General features: G+C 37.8%; 1 protein-coding gene across 7 annotated transcripts in view; it reads right to left on the bottom strand.

Moving 5' to 3' along the window:
* The window catches only part of LRRC4C (leucine rich repeat containing 4C), a 547931-nt gene that overhangs the window by 54660 nt on the left and 470250 nt on the right, over positions 1-23021 (bottom strand). For 5 of the 7 annotated variants that reach the window (XM_069784680.1, XM_069784679.1, XM_069784682.1 and 2 more), the window contains one exon: positions 6088-6220. The exons of the other annotated variants lie outside the window; for them this stretch is intronic. The gene's annotated coding sequence lies outside the window, so the exon portion shown is untranslated. The remainder of the gene's footprint in view (positions 1-6087; positions 6221-23021) is intronic. 7 annotated transcript variants of the gene reach the window in all.

The raw sequence follows: 23021 nt of genomic DNA, 5'->3' as shown, positions 1-23021 counted from the left end.
TTGTCATGTCACAGTCTTTAGTTTTTTGTGAAACATTGAAGGGATTGCTGCTAAGTTCTCCTGTCTCCATTTGTCTCTTGAGGGTTATTGACTTTGGTTCTGTCTAAGGGCTCTTTCTTCTAAGATAAAACCCTAGAGGTCTCTTGGTGAAAAGGAAGGAAAAAAAAGAAAAAGATGGAACAGAAGCTTCCCAGCTTTAATTTATAGATATAAAGAATATTAAAAAAAATATAGTTGAGTATTCCCTTTGCCTGCTAGCAATGGGCACTGCCTATACAGTTTTGCGTGTGCGTGCTTTGTGACTGTAGTGTTATCAATCACCAGCTGTGTAGAACTAGTTGTGCGCACACAGGTCAGTATTTACAGCCATTCAAAATACAAGCTTTGTTCTAAACATGGCTATGTGAATTGTTATTAGGTGAAAAGAACTTCTGGTTTGATTTGAATACCTCATTTCTTCTGTTCCATTCCAAACTCCAGGACACGCCACATTCTCAAATGGAGGTTTTCATTATGTTTAAGAACATAATTCATTCTGAAGCTGTATACCCTTTACTTAATTTGAAAGGTTTGAACTTTTCCATAAATCATGGAACACAACTGGTTTCTTAGCTGTTAGAAAAGGAAAACCAAAACCAAACCCAGCATTGACTACTATGACTTTACTATAAATACCCTTGAAGGGGCACAGCGATTGCCACAAATACAAAATTTAGAACCATTCGTCTTAAAATAGACCCAAAAAAAGTATTTATCACACAGAACAGCAAAATGCAGCCACTTGTAAACTGATCAGCCAAAGAAAAGCACAGAAAGAGCTCCATTTGCTGGAGCAATGTGAAACACTTGTGGTTCCCACCAGAAGCAGAAACTGGTCAGAATTCAAGAATATATACTTAGTACTGGTATCAGATCAATATTGTTAGACTCCAATGAAGATGAAAGCCTCTTACTGAAAATATAAATTACCTTTTACCATCAAGATTTCAAGTTATATTAAAACAGCATTCTTATCTTCCCCTTCCTTCAGTCAAAATAGCATTTCCAACAATAGTTCACATGAAACACAATTTAAGTAGTGAATCAGAGACTGAAACATCAATCCATTAAGCTGCCTGTTTCTCATTAAGTGTAGGGATGGAGAAGTTCAAAATTTATTTAGTATGTTACAGATGAAGATATCACAATGTCATCTCATCTAATTTCAGTTTCTTTTCATATTTGCTCTGAAGGGTTGTAACTTCTTTTCCCAGTTTAAAGCCTGGAATCCAGACCGTTCTCTATGGCACTGATGTTAGATTCACACCATCATAGAATAACTCAAGTTGGAAGGGACCCATAAGGATCCTTGAGTCCAACTCCCTGCTTCTCACAGGACTACCTAAAACTAAACCATACCACTAAGAGCATCGTCCAGACGCTCCTTGAACTGTTGACAGGCTTGGTGCCATGACCACTTCCCTGGGGAGCCTGTCCTAGTGACCGACCACCCTCTCAGTGAAGAACCTTTTCCTAATGTCCAATCTGAACTTCCCCTGACACAGCTTCATTCCATTTCCTCATGTCCTGTCACTGGTCACCAGAGAGAGGAGATCGGCATCTCCCTCTCTGCTGCCCTCCTTGAATTTGTAGACCATGATGAGGTCAATCCCCAGCCTTCTTTTCTCTAAGCTGAACAAGCCAAGTGACCACAGCTGCTCCTCGTAAGTATTACCCTGAGACTTTTCACCATCTTGGTCGCCCTCTTCTGGACACATTCTGATAGTTTGTTGTCCTTATACTGACGTGCCCAAAACGGCAGCCAGTACTTGAGGTGGGGCCACACCAGTGCAGTGTAGAGTGGGACAATCACCTCCCTTGACCAGCTCGCTATGCTGTGCTTGATGCACCCCAGGACATGGTTGGCCCTTTTGGCTGCCAGGGCACGCTGTTGACTCCTGTTCAACTTGCCATCAACCCAAACCCCCAGATCTCTTTCCGCAAGGCTGCTCTCCAGCCTCTCATCCCTTAATTTGTATATATAACCAGGATTACCCCATGCAAGGTGGAGAATCCAGCATTTGCTCTTGTTAAATTTCATACGGTTGGTGATTGCCCGGCTCTCTAGTCTACCCAGACCTCTCTGTAAGGCCTCTCTACCCTCGAGGGAGTCCACAGCTCCTCCTAGTTTAGTTTCATCAGCAAACTTACTTAATGTACATTCGATTCCTGCATTCAGATCATTTAGAAAAACACTAAAGAGCACTGGCCCTAAAATTGAGCCCTGGGGAACCCCACTGGTGACTGGCCGCTAGACTGATGTAACCCCATTTACTGTAACTCTTTGAGCCCGACCCATCAGCCAATTGTTCACGCAACTTATTATGGACCTGCCTAGCTGTATGCTGGACATTTTGACCAGAAGGATACTGTGAGAGACAGTATCAAAAGCTTTGCTAAAATCAAAAAACACCACATCTACTGGCTACCCTTGGTCAACTAGATGGGTGACCTTGTCATAAAAGGAAATTAAGTTAGTTGGAAAGGACTTTCCCCTCGTGAACCTGTGCTGGCTATGACCAATGACTGCACTGTCTTTCAAGTGTTTTTCAATAACTCCCAGAATAACCTTCTCCATAATTTTACCAGGCACTGAAGTGAGACTGACAGGCCTGTAATTACCAGGGTCTTCCTTCTTACCCTTCTTGAAAATTGGGACAACATCTGCCAGCTTCCAGTTGACCGAGACCTCTCCAGACTTCCAAGACTGTTGAAAAATAACGGAGAGAGGTCCCATGATAACATCGGCCAGCTCTTTCAGTACCCTGGGATGCTTCCGACCAGGTCCCATAGCTTTATGCACATCCAGCTGGAGCAGCAAGTTCAGGATCAGCTGGGAGTTTGTCATCCCTCTAGTCACATCTTCCAACGCAGGGCTCCAGGGCCCATCATCAGTTTTAAAGACAGAGGTGAAGAAGGCATTAAATGTCTCCGCTTTGTCTATGTCCCTGTTTGTGAGGTGACCGACCTCATCAAGTAATGGACCAATGTTATCTCTGATCCTCCTTTTGCTGTTAATGTATTTTTGTTGTCCTTCACAGTGCTGGCCAGCCTGAACTCTAATCAAGCTTTGGCTGCAGGAATTTTTCTCCCTACAGTGCTGAACAGCATCTCTGTAGTCCTCTCATGTTGCTTGTCCCTGCTTCCAATGTCCATACATTTTCCTTTTCTGCGTAAGCTCTAGAAGAAGACCCCTGCTTAGCCAAGCTGGCCTTCTGTCCCACTTCCTTGACTTCCAACACTTTGGAATTATCTGCTCCTGTGCTCTTAAGAGATGGCTCTTAAAAAGTGACCTGCATTCATGGACCCCAATACCTTCAAAAGCAGATTCCCAGGGGACCTTACCAACTAGTTCCTTCAGCAACCAGAACGAAGTCTGCTCTCCCTGTATCCAGGGTCAAAGTTTTGCTGGCAGTTTTTCTCCTGTCGCCAATGATTTGAAACTACTTCATGGTCACTGTGACCAAGACAGCCACCAATCACCGCTTCGCCCACGAGTCCCTCTGTTTACAAACAACAAATCTAGGAGGCCACCCTTCCTAGCTGACTCCCTTAGTACCTGCACCAAGAAGTTATCTTCAGTGTGCTTTAGAAATTATCTGGACTTCTTTGTGTCCACTGTATGATATTCCCAGTTGATGCTGGGAAGTTAAAATCACCCATAAGGACAAGGGCAGTTGATCCAGAGATCAACTTGATCAATTCCTCGTAGAATAATTCATTGGTGTTGTCATCCTGGCTGAGTAGTTGATAGTAGACTCCCACAACAACATCCACTTTATTTACTTTCCCTTTCATCCTTACCCAGAAGATCTCAACCATGTCGTCGCCAACTGTAAGCGCCATACAGTCCAACTCCTCCCTTACATACAGTACCACCCCCCCCCACCTTGCCTGCCCTGCCTATCCCTCCTGAAGAGCCTATAACTGTCCATCAGCCACAGGACTCATCCCACCAGGTTTCACTTATGCCAACGATGTCATAGCTCTGGGACTGGGCCAAAGGTTCATTCCTCATGCTGCATGCATTAGTATAAAGATATTTCAAATGTGCTCCAGTGTACTCAGCACATCTTGGAGCAGACTGAACGACCTCGCTAGCCCACCATCCCTCAAACATTGGCATGCCACCCCCAAGCTTATCTCTAGCGAGTCTGGTTTTATCCCTTTCCCCCTTCAAATCTAGTTTAAAGCTCTTTCAATGAGCCCTGCTAACTCCTGTGCAAAGATCCGTTTCCCCCTCTGAGAAAGGATTATCACAAAAGCATCAACAAAGGAACATTACAAAACTTCCATGAGAGTCTACCCATTTTATGGGTAGAAAAATGCACCCAAGAAGACACCTGAAACACGGCTAGGGACTGATGCCAGACCCTCCGGATCTCAGACCAGTTCCAACCATAAGCAAGCTATTCTTATCTTTTGTTTACAGTAAATTACCTAAAACCATTTGGTGCAATTTTTATAACAATTCTTGGACCCTCATTAACAAAAGGCTATGTTACCTCATTTCTTCTATATAATAAAACCCCAAATTAGGTCTGGAGTACCTAGGTTGAATTGATTAGCAACAACTTTGAGTGGAAGAGTCTTGAAAAGCAGATTATAAACTGAAAACTATCACCGTTTGTATAAATGCAGGAGGCAAGACCTATGCTTACTCTCACTTTCCTGTATCAAACCTTTCTTGTGTCACAAATGCATTTATAACTTCTCCCAGGTAATAAAGTAGTTTCTGTTCTTTCCAGAGGGGAAGTTTTTAGACTGTCTACCACAGCTACAGGTTATACAAAGACATAACTCTCAGTAATGTTATATGAGCGCAGATTGGCCTGTTTTCTGGCAGCTGCCAAGCCTGGTGAAGCATGGAAGCAATTCGTGAATTGCAGCAGTGGAATCTCTGAATGGTTTTAATTAATGAATGCCAGGGAGCTGGAGGGAGCTCAGCAGCAACAAAAAGGAAGGTATTTCCCAGAGACATCTGAAAGCCTAACCTAGTACTCAACCAGCCAAAACATCTATACTCCTGAGCAAAGAAAAAAGCTTTCCTAATTAAATGATGTTTTGTGCTTTTTTCGTGTCTCATGAGATGTGGGAACAGATCCTTACAAAAAGTTTTGCATCAAAAATCCCATTTTATTTTCCACCAGTGTGATTTTCCATTGTTAATATTCTTACACTCTGCATATATTAAGGGACATTAATAAATGAAAGCAGCAAGTCAGCCTGTCGGATATTTCATAAAGTACCATGAGAAATGATTGGTTTACAATAAGTGGACAAAATCTGTTTGTTCAGCAAACTTAATTTAACTGAGGACCAATAAATGTGTGCATAGCATGGACATATTGAAAATTAACTGGGCTCAGAAATACACCATATAGCTGAGCTTTTGGGGCAGCGGAGAAACTTAATGTTCTGGTACTTCATGGCTCAACTCTACCTCTTAACGTGAAGGAAGAAGCATTGTAGTTACACAAGGGATGACAGATCTTTAGTTTGCACATTCTCTTGAACTTCTGAAACACTAGCAACAAAAACATCCATAGTTAAGGCTTCAGGGGAGAAAGAGAGTCTCCACAAACACAGTATTTAAGCCTGGAAGGTGCGACTGAAATAAGCCAACCAAACAAGATTACGTACAGTTAAAAATAAAGCCATTAACTCTCCCTGTGAAACAACACTTTATTACGCTAAATTGCTATATGGCTGATAAGCTGGCATCTTCATGAGTTTTAAGTCCTGTAAGGAATTTCTTGGAAACTTACTGTAAACTTGTGATTTGTATTCTCTAACAGGTCCACAGGAAGAGAAGAAAACCCCTGTTAAGATGCAGCCTCCAAATTCTCCCTCACATAGAGAATGGAGTTGAAACTCAGTGAGATTTAAGAAGCTCTTGAAAGACGTTCAGGAGACTCTGTATGAATGCTCAGGCAGTGCCAAACGTATGTGCTCCCATTCCCTACCAGTTTTCTGCCATGCATTCCAGCCACAATACCCCTGGAGCCTGAAAAGCTGACTGCATAACAATGTCCTAGCATGAATTACCTTTTCAGTAGGTTTACCGTCTTGGGAGGTGATGCTTCTCCTCATTTCCCAAACTACCCCTGGACCTTCTCATCCTACTAGCCCATTGGAGACTGTTCCACAGAGCTGCCTGGACCCCCCCACAGCATCCACCCTGTGAAAGAAACAAATATTGAAAAACTGTGATGCAGCAATTAAATCTTCTAGAGACATAATTTGAAGACATTGGGAGAGAATAACTAAAGTAGAGTAAAATATGATATAGAGATGTCATTACACTATCTGAGAAGGGAGGGGAGTTGTAGGGTTATAGTATCCCCTCAATGTACTTGTATGTATAATACAGCTCTTGAAGGCACAGGTAATTTAAAGAAGAGTTTAAGACACAAATATAAGCAGAGATTTCAAAGGCAGCAATTAGTCAATAATGTGATCACCTAATCTTGCATATGAAAACCTTGTCTATTGGAAATGCCTGCATTTTTGCATGCTTAGCAGTAATAGGAAGGGGGTGTGTGTTACTGCTATATTTCTGTAATGAGTACATCATACATCATACGGGGCATAGTGGTAGAAATTAGGTCTTTCCCTGTCATTAGCAACAGTGAAACACAGACACACCTCCTGAGGGCAAGCTATACCTGTCAGCATTGGAAACTTCCTTCATGTAGAGACTTACATGCACATTGTGGTAAAAATCAAAATTGGGCAAAAGTTTAAAAATTAATTACTCTGCTAAATTGTTTTCAAGTTACAGCCTGGATATACTGCACCAAATTCCTGTTTCAGTCAATGTATAAATAAACATTAGAAACAATAATCATACATATAATTTCACAGCTTGAAAACACTGATAGGAATGAGATATAAAACAGGCCTTTTATTGCAAATATTTAAAAAACATTCCTCATTTACTAAAGAAAAATAAATTCTACTGTCTCTTATTTATGACAAAAGACAACTGAGTAAATGGTGACTCCAGATAACCCATAAGTCACTGATTCTGTTTTTCAAAGACCTGCCTGCTTTCTATTCCTTTGGCCTCGGCTGCCTAGCAACCTCCACAGAGCTCTCTTAGTCTATACTAATCCTGGAGAGTTTTCATTTATATATTTATTTATGAGAATGTCTATACGGAGGATACAGAAACAAAGAGCTGTTTGTTCCTTCCTTCTAACACCAGACTCCAAACATGTCACCTCAGTGTCTCAGCAAAGGAAACGGTCCTTGGTTTTGCAGAGAGGTACCTACCTCCTGGAAATTGTTTGGGAACTAAGCAGATCCCACTTTCCATAAAAGAGACAAAGCTGAGTCTCTGTAGGAAGCTCCTGATGTAATAGGCATGGATCTTTCTTGCCCTCTTTGTTGATTTGATTCTTTGATAAGCTTTTTCACCCTGAAATACTAGGTGTTTATGTAAGGCTTCTGTTTTCATGCAGCCTGGAGCTTTTACTTAACATGAAGACAGGGTTTGTGCTGCTGTACTGGGTCACCAGCAGTTCCTGCATCATCCAAGCACTGGAGGGAAATGAAGATTAAAACTGATCTCTTGCTGTGTCTGTGACTCAAAGCGGGACAGTTTGGAAGTTATGGGTGGGACTATTTATTATTACAAGTAGATTGAAACTGGATATGGACTGTCTGTCCCTGAACCAGCCATCGGCTTTTTGTGAAAGAGCCTATTTCCTCAGGGTTTGTTTTTTTTTTCCTTTATTATAAGTGCAAAATTGAGGATGCCACAGAAAATATCCCTATGCTACAGAAAAAAATACTTATTTTCTTGCCAATTCTATTCAAACAGCACTTTGCAAATACTTTATGCCCTGACCAACACAGCCTTCTCCCCTAATCAGACAGAAAAAAAAAGGCAGGGGGAGAAAGAGATGGTCAAAGATGTGTCCTGAAGAGCCTAACACGCTCTTCCAAATGATGTGGTTAAGGCATGCCAAGTGTTCACAGCTTGTGGGCACATGGCGATGGTGTGGGTTTTGCGTCTCACTACTGCTGACTCCTGAACTCATATGGAAAAGTTTCCATTTACTTCTGGACCTAACTGAAGCCTGAAACATAGCAAACCAATGTGTCTTGAGACATAGCAATATGCCTTGATCACTCCATTACATTTCTTTCTGATTAAGTTGATCTGTAGCTGTGTTTTGTCATTAAGGAACATACAGGGAATCTATGACAGAACATAAACCTGAAACCAGATCTAACCTCCACTTTGTGTTTCTTACCAGCGGAGCTATATACATAAAGATAAGGTTGTTTTAAGCATGACAACAATTGTAGGATTACGGAAGCATTTGTAAATCATGGTATTTACATATACTTAGGCATCAATATTAATTTACCCCAAATTTAATAGTATGAAATAAGTGTATCTAAAAAAAAAATCTCCTTAATATTGTAACAGGAAACAAAAAATATATTGGATGGTATATCAGTGTCCAATGAAATAAAATATAAGCAACGACATGAATGACAGAAAATTATTCAAAAATAACCAGCTGGGTAAAAGAGCTTCATTTTCCAGAGGTACTTATGAACAGTGAAAACATCCATAGAAACTGAAAAGTGCAAAATGATTCATTAAACAGGAGGAAGAAAGTTACTGGGAGTAAACAGAGATCTGGGATTTCTTTTTCTATTCATGGACTCACTATAAACAATTTTCTAAGTTGTTTTACCTCTGTCATCCTACACAATGACATAAGTTTGCAGTTCCCAGCAAATCTCTCAATTTGTACTCCTGAGAGTTACTGTAATATGCATAAATTCCAAGTATAATCCAAAATTAAGTAGTTACTTATTGAGAAGCAGTTTCCCCATAGGTATGTTCATTCTTCACAAAGTATCATTATTAAAGCAAAAATTGAGCATGTGGTGTTTCCCTCCCTTGCAAAGTATAATCATGATTTCATATGCTTTTCAATGTTAAGCAAAACTTTCTGAATATAAACCTAATGAAGAGTACTGGAAGCATAGACTTACATGTCTGTTTTCTCACTTACTTTTCTGTTTTTAATAAGTTCAAGGACATGTAAATAGACAACAGAAGAGAAAGAATTTTTTACATGCATTTTTATAAGAAATCGTTATAATAGGCTTTCCTACAGAATGAATAAAATGGGAATTATGCCAAAGCAGCTACCAAAGGAAATCCTTTGGAAACGAGCAAAAACTAGGGAAGATGAAGTCTCTCGAGATATATGGAAAAATAACTTGCAAGCAGTCTCATCCTAAATTTCAAAGACTATAATTAGGTACTAAATCTACTACATTTACACTAGAAAATCTCACCTGCCATGCACTTATGCTTACAAAAGAAGAGGCATACCAAAAAGACTGATTTTGGCCATCTTCCTTCCTCTGTTCCTCAAATGAAAAGAGAGATGCAAAATGGCTTAGGTTTCTGGATATGGACTACAACAAAATGAAATGTTAAAGAAGGTTTGGACAAAGGACGTTACAAGGAGAATAAAGTTTTAGTAGGAAAAAGATGAAAGGAATATTGTTGTAAATATAAAGGATAATCTCTGCTTGAATAACTCCCCAAAGAGAATTGCAAGAAATCTTTTGAAAACAATCAATAGTATTAATCCACTGCTCAGCTCCTCATTTCAAGTGCACTGATTTTACTTCAGACTTCTGCCAGTAACTGATCAAAATTTGGTCTAAAATCTTTAAATATTTTCTAGAAATTTATTGTAGCAATAAGTAACACAAACTCATTGAAGTTATAATCAGGCTTTAGTAATTGTTCTCAAAGCAGATATTTTTTATAGATTTTAAAGGGATGAAAAAAACTGCAGTAAAAGGAAGACTTACTAAAGAAAAAACAATCACAGTAACATGTGCTACCATGATGACATAGCAAATAAAACAAATAAGCAGAAGAGAACAAACAGCTACACAGTTCCTGTTATTTTTAATAAACACCACTAACAGGGTAGTATTCCACTGCCAAAAGAAAGGAGGTTATTTTAGATACTCTATTTTACTACATCTGGCCCTGATTTGCCATTCCAGAAGAGCACAGGTTTCTTGTAGATCCTATGTCTTATCTGCCTGCTCCTGTGGAAGTCTTGGATACCCTAGGACATGTGAAATAGCTTTAGATACTTTTATTTATGAATCCGAATCACTTGCCAGCTGTTAGTAAAAACATGTGTGAGCTCTGGGTATTTACATGTTAGGTAACAAATAAGGGTAAAGTTAATAAAACAGGAAAATCGCGGTGTGCTATGTCCACATAAGATTTTCAACAGTCCCAGAGCGTACAGAGAGAAAATGCTATTCCAGACAGTTTCTTAAACAGATATCTTTACACAAATTGTGTACAACCAGTAAATATGAAGAAGTTAAGTTAAATCTCACCTCTGAATAACTGCTGACTCACTGTGCAGTAAAACTAACTACCAGTGTTTTCTTTGTGATTTGAAAAGGCTTCCTTGCCAGTTTTCATTCCCTTCAGTTGTTGACATATTCTGCTACTTCAGAGCTCTATTTTATTTAAATGCTTATCAGAATAGAACTTTTTTTACACTAAGGAACTGGCCAAACTTCCATAAACCTTGATTATTTATTGCAAGGTCGTAACTACATTTTTTTCCTGATCCTTTAGCTTAGTGAAATCCTGAGTAAGGATTATTCTCCTGCATGAGACCTATAATTTCTGTGTGTACTGCACTTCTCATTTTTCTTCTTTCAAGAATGCCAGATGGAAACAAAACAAAGAATAGTTGCATGTCTGGTGCGCTAATATTTTTATACTTCTGCATTTGAGTTAAGCAGATGGAGATTAGGTAATTCTGCATGGCTATCTCTCCAAAACAAGTTGAGTTAGGTATAAATACCAATTTCTAAAATCATATTCTCAGCTTTTCTGTGTGATCGGCTACAGCAAAGAAATTCACTTATATCCTTATATTATTGATTGGAAATGTTTTTGTACATCTAATCAATAAATAAGTTAATCCACGTTGAACCAATCTTCTAGACTATTTGTCTTGTTCAGCCTAATACAAAGCTGTGAGTGATTCATTTCAAAGCAACAGTACAGTATGAAAAAGTGTCTTTGTAATGTAAGGGTCTGTATGTGTTTATAAACACAAAATGTCATTAAAAGTATTTCCCTTTGCCCATATTCCCCCATTTTATGATCAGTTCTATTGACTACTAATAATATTCTCCAGATACTCGTCCGACAAATGGCTGTTTAATTTATTTTTTACTATGAAAGATTTGACCTGGTTTGTTCATCTATAAATACACATTTTTGTGCTGTAGACACAAATATGCATTTGTATTAGCTTTCATCCCTGCTGTGTTTGTACAACACAGTGTGACATTCACAAACAGAAAGAAAAGAGATTGAAGTGAAGAACATTTGACAGTGTCGCCTAGCATTTTAAATACAGCAAAATAAATAAATTAGTGCCAACTTCATCAACCGCTAAATTCAGTGTGGCTGAAATTAAACAGAAAGTGGGCTAGAGAGAAAAAAGTGAATCTTAGGTAACAAATCAACCCACTGAATGCTACTGAATTCAGTGCTACTGAATTCTACTGAATCTTAGTTTTAGACTTAGATTTTCCCTCCCTGCTGAGCTTTCTGATATAGTTTCAGCTTAGCAATAATTATAAGGAATTTTGCCATACCATAGTGTAGGATCACCAAAGGAGTAGGCAAGGATCATTATCTCTACAAAAAAGGAAGCTGACAGTCCTAAAAGACCGAGAATCACAGAAAAATTCAGAAAGCAGTGTTGAGTTCCAGAGCCCTATTTTAATCACAGAAAGACACAAGTTCATTTTTTGAGAAGCATCTAAAAAAATTGTGTTTTCTTTTCAAAACTAAAACTCCATTAATTATTATTAGTTATTATCATAAAGGGAATTATTCCTACTTTCTATGAATAATATTCCTCTGCAGGTTTATATGTTACTTATCTCATCATTTTAGGAATCTTTTACCTACTTAATGCCCAGTTTGTAGAGTTTTAAATCATTAATTTGAAGTGAATTTATGAAAATCAGCTTCAAAAACAAAGCATGGAAGCCAACAGCTTGAAAGGAGCTACAGGATGCCCCACCGACTAGTTCATGTGGACGCTTCCTAGTCACAATGCATTTCCCAAGCCAAAGAGTTTCCCAATACAGAGAGTTTAAAATATATTAATAATGAAAAGACCTACCCCATTATTTAATTTATTTTATGCCCTTTGCACCTTCAAGGTATTGCAAAAGAAGATAACATCACTTGCTGGTGTTACACATGGGAAGAAAAATTCTTCCCTGAGGTATCAAAAAAAAAAGATTTTCAAAGTCACCTGCTTTTTAGCTGATGGATTTCCTTCAGAAGGATATGAAGAATATGATTTGTCTATACTAATGAAGAAAATGATTTGCCTTATCCTATATGTGCATAGCTACACATCATTGTTATACCTGGGAGGATAATTCCAGGAAAGGGAGGTCTTCTCAGACATTCACAAGATCACATAGTCTTAAAGCAAGGGCATAGTGATGAACTGCATTCAACAGATACTGCAGAGAAATAACTAAATATTCATGCTTTTGCCAACTCAAAATAAACAGTGGAGCACTCTTTATCAAGGAAAATACAACTTCAGTTGATAGCTTACTGTGTTCAACTTAATGAATCATTTGGCCATCCAGAGATTATATGATAATCATTTTTCTGGACAAAAGACTTATTTTAAAATTAACAGGGGAGGCAAACTAGAACTCAGATACTTGTACTCTGGAAGTCCATACAGCTTCACTTATCTGGTGGAACTACTATGTGGGACATCTCTTGAGTAATTCCAGTTCCACCCAACAGAGGGAGCGATGCATCTCATCATAAAACACACCCCTACGCAGCCATTATGACATGAATTCTTGCTAAACTGATGGAATGATTGCCATAGAGCAACACACAAAATAGTTTACTTTAAGACATTACACACATTATCCAGCAGTCACGCATGAAGCATATTGTTTTCTCAATTTGTGGCACAATACACCTTTTAAGAAGAATATTAATGAAGTGTTAAGCTGTACTTGGTAATATCAGTCTCAGATAGCAAAATCCCCAGATATTGGTTTTGAATAAGATCTGTATTGGGTCTAATAGAACCAAAATCTCATTTTCAACCTATAGCAATTTACCATACTATCAAAAGCTCATCATATGTGATACAAAAAATGCTCTCTCCTTATGAAATGTGCACAATGTTGAATTCATAGATCATATAAAGGTATATATGACTTGGATTTCAAAGGGGAGTTTATATACTATTTGTTAAACCAGAGCTTGTTGCCTAATAAACAAGCAAGTAAGAAAATACAAGAGTGTGCTAAGAAAAAGCACTGATAAGAACGTCAACAGTGTGTCACTAACTATTTGCATGTATTACATCTAAACTAATTTATAAGTTTATAGGAAAAGAGGTGAATATAAGGCGGACACTGACAAGCAGGGACTAATGCATAACTGATACTCCCTGCAACATATTAAGAAGAAATCGCCAAAGCTTGCGCTACTGGGAGGTGCAATGCACTGTTACCTGCAAAAGAACATTTACCTGAAACTGTAAATGAAAAATGAAAAAAAAAAAACCACCAAAACAAAACACAAAACAACCAGTGTAGAGCCATTAGAGATTAAGGATCAAAAGATTTTCATTGAGTGCTATTGCAACAGTGTAGTCTACTAGTATAGAGCAAAGCAGTTAAAAATGTCAGTTGCTTTCCTGTCTGCAAATTGTAGATAAAATAATGACATATTTCCTTGCTAATAATGGTGTTTTCAATAATTTTCCAAAAATACATATAACTAAAAATAATAAAACCCTATATATTAACAGTTTGATTATGTGTCATGGGTCATATAGTACAATGTTAGTGGTTCACAACGGATGATCCAGCTTTAACAGAGGGAAACAGGCCAAAAAATTCTCTGAACATCTTTGGGAAAAGAAACTGGGGCTTTAGACCTGGAAAGGACATCAAAATCTTTTTCTTTCCTCTAAAAAGGATATGATTTGGAAATAACCTCCAATTTAAAGTTAGTTCTATTATCTCAGAAGGGTGAAAAGGGAATCGTTACCACATCTCTACCAGGAATGTTCACTTTCTTTGTGTTATACTGATTACCATGATGTCAAAAATGTTATCAGTTCCAGCTCAACGCCCCAGTTTTCCAAAACTGCCAAAACCAGATGCATGGAAAAGAAGTATGCACACAAGCATAATGAAACAAACTGATAGAAAATGGCACAAACATAACCAAAGGCAGAGCTGACATTTTCAAAAATACTATCTTCACTATCTGCCTAGTTTTATGAGTTTTCATTAAGATATATGGACTCATCTTGTAAATTTTTCTCTCCAGAAAATTCAGTGCCCTAAAATACAGGCATTTTCAGATTGTAAATTTGGAATCAAGTCAAGTTAGCATCTAGTAGGCCTTATAAAGTCTCATAGCAGACTTGGAATTTGCAAGCAGGTTATCTGGTTCAGCTTTTTAGAAACTTTTGCAAGCAGAATTTTACCATCTGGAGTATTAATTTATACTGTCTGTGAATGACAGCTTTACCTGAATTGCCTACACATTAATGTCCTCTTTTTTGATTGCAAATGAAGAACTGCAATACTTGCAGGAATGTCCTCATTTTTTTTTCTTCCTATTTTTATTCTATACTTATATTTAGTCTATCTTTTAGATCCAGTGCAATGTGTAATAATCCATGCAAATTCTGCTTAAGATAATTAAAAGTCTGGGGTACCCACACAACTGAGGGAACAACGCTGTTATTTAAAGGACCAGGAGTGCAAGCATTCTTCTTTTGCATATAATCTAGCGGTTCGAGTATTTGCAAGGAAATAGGGAAACTCAATTCAATTCCTGCTTCAGCTTGATGGGCTGAACTTCAGCTCTTCCAGAAAAGAAATCTGTTTGCTAGACTTCACGGGCCTGAAGCAGAGCCACGTTTGCTAGCTATGTAAAACTTCTGGGGCTAGAAAGAAAAGAAGGAGCACACAAGTTGGCAATCCGGCTTTGAAAAGGTAGTACTGGGTTCCGATTCCTTTATTTGGGATTAATACTTCTGTAACCAGACCATATAAAAGGGACAAGCCCTTCAAGATCAATAACCCAAAGCTGGTCTGGAAATCAATTCTAGGCTTTACAGTCTATGTTAGATATTGTTCATGAGAGTATTTCAAAGACCTGAAAGTATCTATGGATACTAGATAAAATAGGTTGATTAGTATCCTGGAATACACCCCAGAAAACAACACTTAGATTCTACTTAACAGCATACTCAAAGCATGAATACCTTTTGAACAGAGTTCAAGAAGAGATTCAAGCTCAATTAAAGCTAAAGTAGACAAAACCCTGCTTTTTATTCTTGGTTGCCTAGTCATACTTCAAGAAGCATGAAGAGAAGACCTCACTGAGCTCTACCATATCTTCAGTATTCTTAACCTCCTTATAAGCGTCATCACTTTTTCAGTTTCTGTCTGAACTTTCACATTTCCTATGAAAGGCTATTTTTATCCAAGATTAGGGAAAGTAAAAAAGAAAGAAAAAATAATCACACCTTGTGTGACTGCAGTTGTACAGAACTGTACTGTACAGGAGCTCATGGGGCAATCCCTCCATGAACAGGTAATTGTGCCGTAGACCCGCTTAACTTGTCTGGCAGCAATGAACACAGGACCAGGGAACAGAGTTCAGAACACACGGTATAAAAAAAAAAATCTAGACCATATTTTACTCTTGTATTCAGTAACATGAGGAAATCCACAATAGTTGTACTGAAGTCCTGAGTGCAAAGAAAAAGAATAAAAGAATTAATCTAGGAACAAAAAGTTATGGAACTTTCCAAACCATTCAAACCACTAATTCAAATGACAATCTACATGCAGCAAAATTTCAGCAAGGTATCAAAGTATTAAAGAAGGAACTTGATTTTTGCTATAAAAATATCTCTATAAACATGAAACTTAAAAACAAAAACCCCATGATTTCCCCCCTTTCTTCAAATGCTCTCCAGAAATAAAATTTATTCCTTGGCTGTATTCCGGTATAATGAGGCCAAGTTTCAACTTCGGAAGCAGATTTTTGTACCCAAGCAATTAAAAATCCCTAAACCACAAACCCAACAAATTCTGTTGCTATCAGACTTCAGAAATGGAAGTTGAGAGAAAATCATGTTTGTAACACATTTTTGACTAAGATTGGTTTTAGTGGTTATGAGAACTGTTAAATTCTCTCAGGAAGAATTTCAGAACTCTTCTTTTCAGATCATTCTCCACATTTTCCATGATACATTTCCCCCAACCTGTGGCCCAGAACTCACAACTGGTGAGTTACAGCAACTGAGCTCCTGTCACAATCACATGGAGAGAGTGATTCCAATATATCCAGCTCTCCATCTATTCTCTTGGCAGATGTTACATGTTATTATCTCCAAAGTCTGCATTTTCCTAAATCTAGATCATACAATCCAGTCATGAGCTGAAAACATATTCTGCTGACTCGCTAGTTGAGAGAGTAGCTGGAATACTTCAAACATATCCCTAAACCACGACACAATCCCAATTTTCAATGACATTCAGAATTATTATTTTGTTGTTGTCGCCAAGAAGTTTAACACAATTTGTGAAAGCTTGGAAATGGCAATGCTGTTGCCTTTTTATTCATATTTATTCATTAGAAAATCAACATTAAGCAAAGTAAAGACATATAGTTCTGGAAACCAGTTCTAGAATGAGATAGAAACTTGCAATCCCCTTAGTTTCTATGCTAAAAGAATAACCAGTGCAGACAAAGAACACCTCATTTACAAACATTCACTCAATTCTTCTCTTATCAGCTAAGGTAGTCAAGACAAATGCCATTATACAAAACTGATGTTTGCTCCAGTAGCAAAGGGAATGAGAACAGAACATTTTATAAACACCTCCAAGGAACTGATAAGGGATGACAGTAGTTATCTGCATCAGTGGCATAGACAAGAAGCTTCTCGCCCATTGTTAATGCCATAAACTACCCAATCACTCCATCTATAATGACACCCATAGGAAATATTTTGGGGCTAAACCTTTTTTTTTTTTTTTTTTGGCATATGCCATACCCCGCATACTTCCAAAAGACACAGCATTGAGAGTTTCTTCTTCTTAAATATATGCTGTAAAACAGTTTCTAAGGGACTATCAAATGAATTTATATATTCATAATTCAATTGATTCCTGACTGCTTACTTCTTTCAAAGGCCTAGAGTTGCCAGTATCTAGAAAATTTATTTTACTTAAGGTGAATGAGTTCTCTGTTTCTGTAAAAGGAGGATGCAAGTTCTCCATTGTATCCTCCTTAAGTTCCAGATGATCACAGACAGTGGCACAGCAACAAACATAACTTTCCTTAGTAGTCACAAATAAGCTAAAAAATACAGTGTACCTGGACTGTTACCTTGACTGACTTTTTTTATGTGTGAATGACATTTTCAGAAATGAAATAACTATTGAGCTAGTCCACAGGCTTATTGCTTTTTTGTACCACACATACAGGTAATGGTTTCTATTCCCATCCTAAGAAATAATGCATAGCACAGAAAGATTTGGCTGTACTGCAGCCATGGCAGGGTTATTTAAGCAAATGAAAATGTCTCCTTAAGAGCTGGTTTCTTTCTGTGCTCATTCGCATCAGAGAGAAATAGAGCTAATGCTACGGTCTTATGAGTGCTTTATGCATTCTGACAAACCAAACGAGGTTTGTCAGGAGAGGCTCTAGGCAGCATGGAACTGCTGCAATTTTACATCTCATTGATTACCACAATGGGAATTGAAAACAGTTCTCTGCTTTCCACATGATATCAGAAATACTGTTGCAGACCTCAGAAAAATATGCAGGTCCTCCAGTAGAGAGAAAATGAGGAAAAACAACTTTGTACAGCATTGTTTCCTCATGAATTTGAGTCAGGCCCATCTGACCTTTATGAAGGCTAATAATAAAGCAATAAGGTGACACGCAGTAAAGCATGTCATTCTGTGAGTAGTTCTGCAATAGGTTACATGGAACAAAAGGGCAGTTCAGTGCCCTGAGGCTTTGGGGATACGCTTATTTTGTGTTAAGTGCATCCTGTATACTGCTGGCATTACACAGAGTATGTGGGAAAGCACATGTCACAACAAACAATGTTAAAAGAACAAGGACCTAACAAAGCCGGTAAGAAAATTAAGATTTATTATTACTGTCACACTGCCTCAGTCATTGACTGGTTTGCTGTTCTGGAGAGGTTTTCTATGAAATGTTCAGGGGACTAATTAGTTTTATTGCTATTACACATAAATCTCAAGTCTTTCCTCTTCCCACATCTTCAGTGACTGGTGTTTGCTGAATCCAGCAGTCCCCATCCACAGAATGTTACTGTTTTATAAGGATGGACTCACACTCTAAGCACAGCAAACCAACCCCCAAACCACACAGAATAATCTATAGCAAGAGCAGTAGAAGTCTGGTCTACTCAGAGATTGCAAGTGACATATGTAGTTCCATGGGCCAAACAAGCCGTGATAGTCCCTAACCTTTTCAGGTGCCTAGGAACCTTCAGTAGCGTTCAGCAGAAAGAGAAGATTGCCAGCACTCTACAGAATTAAATTCCTAATGAAAGTGTTTACTCAGGATCAATCCTAGCAGCCCTCAATGCTCCCTAAAATCAGATAGACGAAAGCATACTTAGCACAAAAGAAGAGCAAGTCCTTAGCTACTTACTGCAATCACAGTGCCAAAACTGATTTAATTTAAAAAGGAAAACTCTGTATTAAAAAATAATGTCAGTTTTATACAAGTTCCAGTGGACTGGTCACCAAACTGGGAATCAGAAGATCAAAGTTCCCAATTTCATCATGCCTTTCTGGTATTTTATTTTAACTATATTATAGCCATATACAAATACCTATACCAATTCTATACACATACATCCATTTCAGACACATTTTCAACACATATATCATATAAGCAACTACTAGTGAAACAGGCAAACATAATCAATGACTTTTGAAACAATAAAAAAATTGAAAAACAAGTTTCAGCAAGTTAATGACATCTGTGTTACTCCCACCAGGAATACCCGGTCACTGGAAGCTGGATGCAAAAATTAAACACAAGCACTCCCAGTGACTCCCATTAGAATATATTTGGATCCATGCATCAGGTAAAACTAGGTCTGCATGACAAAGGAACATGCCAATCAAAAAAAAGAAGCAAAACTCAAATGATACTCAAATACTACCAAGCAGCCAATGAGAACTAAGCTTCTGGATATGTGAGGGTAACTGGTAGTTTGATCAGTAGCAGAAAAGAGAAGTCCAGGAAAAGAAGATCCCTCTCCCACCCCAAAGGCACCTTTTGAGAATTTACCAGTATCTGTTCCCTGCCTGAGAAGGGCATGATAAAAGCAACAGTCCACTTAGAAATGCACTACGTAATCTCATCCATCATCTTAAGGACACAAAAATGCAAGAATAAATTTGGGTAAAAAATATCCTCTTGGATTTCTTGATCCTGTGATATAAAGACAAAGCAAGTAAGGCCCAGAGAAATACAGTGATTGGCCAAGCCTCCTGATTCCAGATGAAAAAAACAATTTGTTAAAGTTGAAAACAAAAGTCATCGGCTAGCCAAAACCAGCGAGCATTTACTTTTTCTGTAATAATAAGAATCTCGTTCACAATAAACAGTGTGGTGTGTATAACAGCTTCTGTGACAACCATTCTCACCTACTGGTTATTGGTTTGCTGGAGAGGCATTAATTTCAACTGTAACACTAATGGAATAATCATAATCCTTCAGTTATATATACATTATGTTAGTAACCTATCATGTATTACTTCATGCGGTAATGCTGCTTTATAGCACATAGCCCATAATAAACTTACATTATAAACACTGAACACACAAAACATGCTTTTCTATGATTTTCTTTATTTTTGTGCATGGCATATATGTATATAAACTAAACCTTATAATACCAACAGCAAGTTAAATTTGTGAGACAGAAGATTTTAAAGGAAAAAAAAAAGAAATAAAAGAGTACTTTTTAAATTTCTGATTATTATGAGTTTCTAACACCAATAATGAGTTTTAGATTGGCTATTCTTCACTGTAACTGGCCAAATATACTTATGGCTTCAATTGTTCCAGATGGTCATCAGCTGCCATGAAATTCCTGACCTGATGATAATAGTCACTGTGAGTTCCATGAAGACAGCAGTGCAGTTTGGGCCACAGCAATTTCAGGAATATAGTGCTTACACAGAGCAGTGTACTGGAGTATCGCAGAATCACGGGATGGCTGAGGTTGGAAGGCACCTCTGGAAGTCGTCTGGTTCAACCCCCCTGCTCAAGCCCCCAGCTTGAGCAGCCTCTGACCCTCCACCGGTGCCTGGGGTTGTTCTTCCCCAGGTTTAGGACTTTGCGCTTCTCCTTGTTGAACTTCACAAGGTTCCTGCCAGCCCATTCCTCCAGCCTGGATGGCAGCGCAACACTCTGAATATGCATACATAACATATTCTTGGGTCACCTGTTTCATGCTCTGCTCAGTTTGTTTCTTTTATTTTTCATGAAAAATATTAGCACGTCATCCTTCTTCTTTCGCTATTTACTGAATAGAAAATATATACATTATGCTATTTTTTAGCAGAGACTGAATTGGTTGTTTCTTTCTGGAAAGTATCTATCACATTACAGATACTGCTACAAGAAAAAACACTGCAGCTTAGGCCCATTAGTCTCACAATGAATACTCTTCATCTGAACACCTAAAATCATGATGATATAAAAATGTGATATAATAAATGAAATACCTGTAGTCTTAACTTAGTGCTGTATTGCAAGTCTAGGGGTCTAAAGGGCTGAACTATAGCCAAAGGGCTTTTTTGGTTGGTTGGTTGGTTGGGATTTTTTTAAAAAAGAAATTAACTAAAGTGCTTTTTTTAACTTCCGATTTTGGGTACCCACTGATGGAAATCTTATGGCCTGAACTTCAGGGTTACTGAACTCGCAGTGAGTTCAAACTTATGTATCATCAGCATTTTGTAAATTCAGACTTTGCAGGAATTTAAACTTGGTTACTTGTATACCAACGCATCCAACAGAGGCCATTAAAAAAATGTATGGCAATCCACTCCTTTAAAAAAGGATTATATATTTTCAACCAACTTCTAAGAAGTTGCAGCAGCATCATAATTAGTGAACATCTATAAAATATTTCATAAATGGAATTCTGCAGAACTGCTAAGTTTTATTCTGCTGTTACCCACATTATTTTGTATTTTAATTAATCAAAATTAAATAAGGCAGGTATGAAACTTTAAATAACTTTAAAACTTTTAACTTTAAAATAACTATGCATTCCTAATACAGATATACTGCATCTCATTTATACTGCATTAATGGCAGTCTCACTGCAAAGAAACTGTGTAGAAGAATGTTTTAAAGCTAATTGACGAAAATACAATCCTCTCAAATTCAGCAACATTTTCCCTTCAGGACAGAGGGAGATCAAATGACTGTGCCTTGCCCCTGTTCTTTTCCTCTGAAAAGAAATGATCGTCTCTGAGGAGGAGACGTGGTCAGTCACCACAGCCTTGATCAAATATATTTCTTGCACCTGAAGGAATATTGGATTCAAAGCAATACTGGATGACCAAGAAATTTTACCAGTATACTCCACACTAACCCAGTCCATCATCTTCACCATGTACCCTACCTGAGTCTGATGCAATCATGGGTGCAAAATCACCCTAAGTCTAGCAATCTTGTAACCAAAATGATAATGACAAGCAGGATATTCAGAGATGGGAGACTGATAAGAAAAACTTATTTTAGGGGGACAGATTAGGCCAACACGGCTAAATAAACAGATGGGATTTTATGAATATCTGAAGATTACAGATCTTGAGGAAGAAAACCTTTATTTAGCATGGTACAGGGACAATGAAACTCCAAGAAAATGACAATAGTGTAAAATGAAGGTACCAAGCTGAATAGTAGCAAAACATTTCATGAGACTGAAATCTATCCAACGGAGACATAATTCTGTAAGGCGAGAACGTTTGGAAATACAGTGCATGAGACAGCAAGAAACAACTGTATACTGATCACATGGAAGGCTAAATCATCTATATTTGCCTTTTTTGTCTTTGAGATTACTTCTTCTAGTCAATCATTCTGGAGCACCACTACATTTTAACACCTCTTTCATTTGTCTTCTTTCTCTCTTCCTCTTGCTTTTAAAAGCACTATTAAAATAGACATGACCTCATTTCCCTTCCTTTTCCTTCTGCTTTAAAGGAAGAATTTGTATAATCACTATGTTTACCCTAATGTTTTCATATTTGATTCTTTACATCTGAAAACCTATTTTAAGCAACATCTGGACACAGCGTTCAAAATTCCTCCTTTATAATGTAGCTTTCTGTAGGCACATGATTTTTATAAGGTCACCTATCACAATAGTAACTTATTGTGACCTTATAAAAAAACAGATGAATGGATGAAGAAAGATGTGGGCTGGAGAAAATGCCAAGTATCGTGACTGTTTGCCACATCCCTACAGCCACATACAGAGTTCATTCACAAAGAGTAGACTAAGGCTCTTCCAAAGTGAGTGAAAAGCCTACAAGCCTGCAAGCATTTAATAGAAAAGATTTAATGCTCACACAAGTCTAGAAGGTAGGATCAAAAGCTTTTGATGCCAGAAGAAAATAAACACTCATCTCTCCTTGTTTCAAAAAAATCAAAACAGTTTTGCCTTTACTGAGAAACTGTATTTTAAATACCAGAAATATCTGTTATCTGTAAATCTTTGTTGAAATGCTCTGTATCTGCTAAAGGGGAATTGTGGTGAATTTCTAGGATTTTTTTAGTCATATTC

This window comes from Haliaeetus albicilla, chromosome 5, assembly GCF_947461875.1.
Source record: "Haliaeetus albicilla chromosome 5, bHalAlb1.1, whole genome shotgun sequence".
Lineage (NCBI taxonomy): Eukaryota > Metazoa > Chordata > Aves > Accipitriformes > Accipitridae > Haliaeetus > Haliaeetus albicilla.
Note: the sequence above shows the minus strand (reverse complement) of the source record. Positions and strands in the feature narration are given on the sequence as shown.